Source organism: Mustela erminea, chromosome 11 (genome assembly GCF_009829155.1).
Source record: "Mustela erminea isolate mMusErm1 chromosome 11, mMusErm1.Pri, whole genome shotgun sequence".
Classification (NCBI taxonomy): Eukaryota; Metazoa; Chordata; class Mammalia; order Carnivora; family Mustelidae; genus Mustela; species Mustela erminea.
The window spans coordinates 87,105,974-87,113,190 of record NC_045624.1 but is presented as its reverse complement, the minus strand read 5'-3'; the positions used below and the strand labels follow the sequence as shown (position 1 = coordinate 87,113,190).

General features: G+C 40.2%; 2 pseudogenes; one reads left to right on the top strand and one right to left on the bottom strand.

Annotated features, from left to right (window-relative positions):
* Window positions 1–1,778: 1,778 nt before the first annotated feature.
* Window positions 1,779–1,897, top strand: LOC116569790 (annotated as a pseudogene).
* Window positions 1,898–3,846: 1,949 nt separating this feature from the next.
* On the bottom strand, window positions 3,847–4,221 carry LOC116568550 (annotated as a pseudogene).
* Between the last annotated feature and the right edge of the window lie 2,996 nt (window positions 4,222–7,217).

The window sequence follows — 7,217 nt, the reverse complement described above, 5'->3', positions numbered from 1 at the left end:
GGACCCTGGGATCATGACCTGAGCTGAAGGCTGAGGCTTTAACCCACTGAGCCACCCAGGTGCCCCTCCTTTTTTTTTTTTTTCCAAGTGAAGCATGGTGATCTTCATCCTACTGGCAGACTAAGAAGCTGGCTTGCCTCAGTGTCTGGATGCCAGCAGAGCACACGAGACTCCTGGTCAGAGACAAAGGACTTCATCATCATCCGTGGCTAGGCAAGCTGCTTGCCAGTGGTGGTTCCCTTTGCCGCATTCCTGGAGGGCCATGAGAAGAGGGCTGGGTGAACCTTGCAATGGGTTGTATTACAGAAGAGGAACCCTGAGCCCTAGGGAATCTGAATCTTTTATACTGGGCAATGAGCCAGCCTGACTTTGCCTTAGACGGAGACATTGACTTTATGACGAACAATAAACAAACCTACACTTTGCTCTAGAGGGAGGCCCTGTCTCTATCTTCCCAGGCTGTTTGCTATACAAAGAGTCTTGACAGGACAACTGGGAATAAAGGCAGTTAGGTGTCTCTGCTCATGAGATGTGCAGAAACACTACTCTCCTGAAGAAATACTTCCCAACAACAACCAAACGTTCTAGCACCATTTACTGACTAGAACATACTTTTTCAACTGAGATATCATGCCATTTCTTCTTATTTCAGTTTTCAAAAAAAAATGCATTTATATACTTCTAGGCTTTCTATTTTGCTTCATTGGTTGGTCTATCTTAATTATTATAGTTTTTTAAAAAGATTACTTATTTATTTGAGAGAGAGAAGAGAGAGAGCACAAGCAGTGGGGAGGAGCAGAAGGAGAGGGAGAAGCAGACTTCCTGCTGAGCAGGGAACCCAATGCAAGGCTCAAGCCCATGACCCTGGGATCATGACCTGAGCCGAAGGCAGAGGCTTAACTGAGTGAGCCACCCAGACACCCCTCAATTATTTTAGTTTTATAATAAATCAATATCTGATTGAGCAAGTTTTTCCACCTCGTTCTTTTTTAGGAGCATGATGACTATTTGTCACATCTTGACATCGTTTTATACACACAAACACACACACACACACACACACACATTCCATGCCCAATGTGGGGCTTGAACTCACCAGGATGAGATCAAGAGTCTCATTCATGTTCTACTGACTGATCCAGTGAGGGGCCTTGTGTATTCACAAAAATTTAGAATCAGCTAGTTAAGCTCCTCAGAAAGCTCTGATGAAATTTTGGTGGGCATAGAATCTGATTTTAATCCTATTGAATTTTCCTATTAGTACATATAGCATATTTCTACATTTTTAAAGATCTTTCAAGGATTTCAATGAAGTTTTCTAATTTTCTCCATAAAGTTTCCATACGTATTTTGCCAGCTGTATTCCTGGGTATTTATTATGATTTTTGTTGCTATTATTGAAGACATGTTTTGAACTTACATTTAAAAAGAATAGTTTCTTAGTCGCTTGCTGCTATGCTAGAGAAATGCAACTTTAATACATTGATCTTAAATTTAACTATCTTGTTAATTTCTTATCGATTCTAATAATTTTTTTAAAAGACTTTATTTATTTGACAGAAGGAGACAAAGCAAGGGAAGGAACACAGGCAGGGGGAGTAGGAGAGAGATAACAGACTTCCCATGGAGCAGGGAGCCTGCCGCGGGGCTCGATCCCAGGACCCTGAGATCATGACCTGAGCCAAAGGCAGAGGCTTACCCACTGAGCGACGCAGATGCCCCGATTCCAGTGATTTTTACCTGTCGTTTTGGTTTGTTTTTTATAAGGGCAATTATACATTGCTTTTGGCCTTTGGCTAAGAATCAAGTGTAGTATCTGTTCTTATTGGTTTAATATGAGAGCAATTATGATCATAAAATGGTGACAAATTTTCCTCTTCAAATTCTTATACCTTTTTATATCTTTTTCTTGTTTTTCTGTGTTGGCTTTATTAATACGATTATGATAGATATCCTGGTGGTGGGATTATTTGTCTCGTCCTTTATTTTGAAGGGACTACTTTTAACAAGTCACAATTATATGTACAAGTACATTGTTTGGTAGAAATGGTTTCTTAGGAAAATTGTCTTTATTCCTAGTTTTGTAAAAATTCCTGCTATTGTGGGTGATTTTAAGTTGTATCAAATGATTTTTTTTTTGCATTTTTCAGGCAATCATATGGTTTTTATTTTTTAGCCTCTTAATGTAGTGACTTGCCTAAAAATATTCCATTATGATGTTTGTATTAGGGCAAAGATTGGCCTAGAGTTTTCCTTTATCAAACTGCCCTCAAGGTGAGTTGTGGGAGCATTGTTTCTTTCTGCTCTCTGGATAATTATGTACTAGCTTTAAATAATCAGTTCAGGTGTGCCTGGGTGGCTCAGTGGGTTAAAGCCTCTGCCTTCAGCTCAGGTCATGATCCCAGGGTCCTGGGATCGAGCCCCGAATAGGGCTTTCTCCTCGGCGGGGAACCTGCTTCCTCCTCTCTCTCTGCCTGCCTCTCTGCCTACTTGTGATCTCTGTCTGTCAAATGAATAAATAAATAAGAAATCTTAATAAATAAATAAATAATCAGTTCACTGAAAATCTGATAGTTTTCTTTGTAGGTGACTAACATTTAAAAAAAATTGAGTTATAACACGTAAGGTACACAGAGTTTAATAGAAGTGACATTAAAACAAGATATGCCATGTAGCAGTTTTATCATTTTCCAGGTATCTACTAATAATTTGCAAAAAATGTGTTAAAATCTCTCTTTATGATAACAGATTTGTCTATTTCTCCTTGTAATTCTTTCATTTCTGCTATACACATTTTGAAGCTATCTTATTAAATGCACACAAGTTTAGAATTCTACTATTTTGTCGGTGAGTTGAGACTCTCACCATTGTGTAGGGATTGTTTTGATTGTTGAAAATATTTTTCATTCTTTATTTTTTGGTTTGCTATTAAGATAGCTTTCTTTTGGTTCGTATTTGTCTACTATATATTTTTCTATTCTTTTATTTTCATTTTTTCTGTGTCATGTTTTATATCTCTTTTTTAATTTAATTTTTATTTTTTTAAAAGGTTTTTTAATTTAATTTAATTTTATTTGACAGGCAGAGATCACAAGTAGGCAGAGAGACAGGCAGAGAGAGAGGAAGGGAATCAGGATCCTCACTGAGCAGAGAGCCCGATGTAGGGCTTGATCCCAGGACCCTGGGATTGTGATCTGAGCCTAACGCAGAGGCTTTAACCCACTGAGCCACCCAGGCACCCCTATATCTCTCTTTTTAAAAAAGAGTTATTTATTCATTTGAGAGAGAGAGAGAGAGAGAGCACATGCCCTCATGGGGGGAGGGGCAGAGGGTGAGGGAGAGAGAGCGAACCCCCAAGCTGACCCCTGCTGAGTGCACGGACTGACTCGGGGCTTCATCCTAGGACCCTGAGATCCTGACCTGAGCTGAAATCAAGAGTCAGACTACTTAACCAACTGAGCCAGCAAGGGGCCCCTGTATGAATAAGCTGCATACTGATGGGTTTTTAAAACTCCAATGTCAACAATTTGTTTTAACTGACAAGCTTAACCTACATTTATTTATTTTGTTGTCTGATTTGGTTTTATTTCTTCTATCTTACATCGTGTCTTTTTTTTTTTTTTTTTAAAGATTTACTTATTTATTTATTTGACAGACAGAGATCACAATTAGGCAGAGAGGCAGGCAGAGAGAGAGAGGAGGAAGCAGGCTCCCCACTGAGCAAGGAGCCCGATGTGGGGCTGGATCCCAGGACCCTGAGATCATGACCTGAGCCGAAGGCAGAGCCTTAACCCACTGAGCCACCTAGGGGTGCCCCTTACATTGTGCTTTTTATTTTTTCTCCTTTTCCTACACTTTTCTTTTGTAGCTTTGGGGCATTTTATTACAAAAAGCTGCCACTCGTATGCATAAACCAACAACAACTTAGAATTCATCACACATTTACTTCATTTCTTAGCTTCACCTTCTAATAAATCTTTAGCTTTATGGATTTTGGCTGCCATATAAGGAGATCCTCTCTTGTCTGGGTGATTTAAAAGCATACTTCATTGATGAGCAGCTCTTATTTTCCCTTTCTCGGCAGGAGGACTTTTGCCTAGTAATAACACTGCTTCTTGTTTTGTCATTTTGGGTTCAAACCACGCCCCCCCCCCAATATGATAGCCACCGCGGAAGGCAGATTTTGGGAGACTGAAACACCTGTTTTATTTGGGGCTCCATCTGGTTCGTGACTGGCAAAACACAGTGGCTACAAATCCTGCAGCAGCAGTGGTCAGGCCAGTGGCTACCACTCTATTGGCCTGGGCTGGGACTCGGTCCCCGGCAACCACCAAATGTGAGCTTCATACGCTCCAAAGGATGGATGGAGGAATTGCGCCAAGTCCATGCCTTTGCTCAATAGCTGTGTGACCTTGGGTAAATTATTTAAACCTTCTGTGCCACAGTCTCTTCATCTGTGAGCTGAGGATAACAACAGTATCTAACTTATAAGGTTGGTATGAGGGCTAAACGAATTGTTACGTATACCTGGCCCTTTATAAATAACCAATTTGGGGCACAGGTGGCTCATTGGTTTGAGCCTCTGCCTTGAGTTCAGGTCCTGATCTCAGGGTCCTGGGATCGAGCCCTGCATCAGGCTCTCTGCACAGCAGGGAACCTGCTTCCCCCTCTCTCTCTGCCTGCCTCTCTGCCTACTTGTGATCTCTCTCTGTCAAGTAAATAAATAAAAATCTTTAAAAAAATAACCAATTGCTAGTTATGACTTATTAATCTGTATCTTAACTCTCTTTCCAATTAACATAAATGCCTTAAACTCTCTCAACTGACATGGTATGGTTATCCAGTATTTTAGTTGTTATTTTTAAAAATTCTGTAAATTAGATGTTTTATTATTATTTTGTACAATGCTACCTACCTACCTACCTAATGCCAAATTCTTTGCTCTCTACTCTTTTTTTGCATCTTGACCCTTACTTCTAGGTTCATTTTTAGAAATTCCTTCTGTGTAGCTTTATTGCTGGTAATCCCCTTGGCTTTGTTCATCTCAAGATGACTGTATTTTGTTTTTGGTCTTCGATAACTTTTGCTGAAACACAATTTTAGATAGAGTTATTTTACTTTGGCACTTTGTGTATATATGCTAATGTCTCTGGATTTTTTTTTAAGATTTTAAAAATTTATTTGACAGATAGAGAGATCACAAGTAGGCAGAGAGGCAGGCGGCAGGGGTGGGGGGCGGAACAGGCTCCCTGCTGAGCAGAGAGCCCGATGCTGGACTTGATCCCAGAACCCTGAGATCATGACCTGGGTCAAAGGCAGAGGCTTTAACCACTGAGCCACCCAGGCACCCCATGTCTCTGGAATTTATGATCAGTTTAGAAATGATCCCTTTGTAGGTGGTATGACATTTCTCTTCGGTTACTTTCATGGTCCTTTCTCTCTCTTCCGTCTACACTTTACTGTCATGTTTGAATTTACTTTTTATTTATCTTGGGTGATGACTATTGTGCTTCCTATGTGTGGATTTATACCTTTTATCATTTATGGAAACATTTCAGCCAATTTCTATTCAAATATTGTCTTTCCCTTTTTCTGGTTCTCCTACTAGAATTAGACATATATATTTTCTGATTAGACATATATATCTTCTCTGTTGCTGAACCGCTTTTCATATTCTAGTCTTGGCTTTCTGTATTACATTCTGGGTGATTTCTTTAGATCTGTCTTCTAGTTGACAAGTTCTCTCTTTTGTTATACCTAATTTATATTTAAATGATACACCATATTTTAAATTTCAATGATGTTTTTTTCAATTCTAAGAAATTTTTTGTTTCTTTTCAAGTCTAACTGATTATATCTATTGGCTTCTTTATATTTTTCAAGTAGATACCATCTTTATTTCTTTTACATATAAGACATGATTATTTTATATACTGGGTCTGGTAATTGCAATATCTAAAATCTATGAGGCAGTAAGTCTGTCATTCATGATTTCTGCTGATTCTCTCTTGTGGCTTATTCATATGTGTAGTAACTTACAAATTGTGAACACATACTTTGTTGAGCTGAATTGGTGAGACCTATGTTACAAAGATGCTTTCCTTCCAAAATGGTGTATATTTGTTTTTTTTTCCAAAATGGTGTATATTTGAATTTGCCAGCTACCAGGGCTCTGGCAATTTCTTTAATTTCTTGTTTTTTAAGAGTGTAAGAGTGTAAGATTGCATTCCAGATTGGGGGGGTGCATATCTATGGGTTAAACATTTCCGAGAGTAACTATTCTTTTTCTTTCTACCCCGCTTCCCACAGCAAATCCATCTAGAGCTAATGAGAAGACTTAATTTTTGACAAGACTTCTTTTGTTTGCTAGCATGAACATCGTTCCCATGCTGCACTGGTCTGGAGGTGGCAGCCTTTCTCAAGTGCTCTGCTTTCAGGCGGGACTCTCAAGTTCAGCTCATCCACTTCCAGTGGCCCAAGGCTCAGCCTCCCACCTCCCACTCTGATGTATGCATTTGCCTTCCGGCAGTCCCAGTTTCTGCACTGGCTTATACTTCACGCTCAGTTTTCAGTTTATTCTTCTTTTTTAAATGCCTTTGGGATTTCTCTTACTTTCTTGCAACCTAAGCTGTGTATTAAAAATAAGCTCATTGTCGTTTTTCCAAGTCCTGGGAGTATTATGTAAAGAAGGCTTTTCAGAGCATCTAGTGTATACTACTAGATGCAGAAGCCAAGAGTAATCTTTAAAATCATAAAGTAGCTTGCATCGCTTTCCACAGCTTTGCCTCACCCTTAACAACAGCACCAGCCATCCTGGCCTACCTCATTCATGGTTCAGCTCCAGTCACCGGCCACTGTCGCCGGACTGTGTCTCAAGCCTAGTGATCTTATTCCTACTTCAGAGCCTCTGACTTGTGGCTCCCCCTGTGTGGCATGGGACCTCCCCCCTTTCTTCCGATCTCACCTTATTTTTATTTTTTGGAAGACTGTGTTTATTTGTTTGTTTATTTATTTAGGGAGCTGGGGGAGGGGCAGAAGAAGAGGGAGAAAATCCCAAGAGGACTCCACACCCAGCGCAGAGCCTGACACGGGGCTCAACCCAATGACCCTGAGATTGTGACCTGAGCTGAAATCAAGAGTCAGCCACCCAACCGACAGGGCCACCCAGGTGCCACCCCCCATCTCACTTTAAATGCCATGTTTTCACAGCTGCCTTC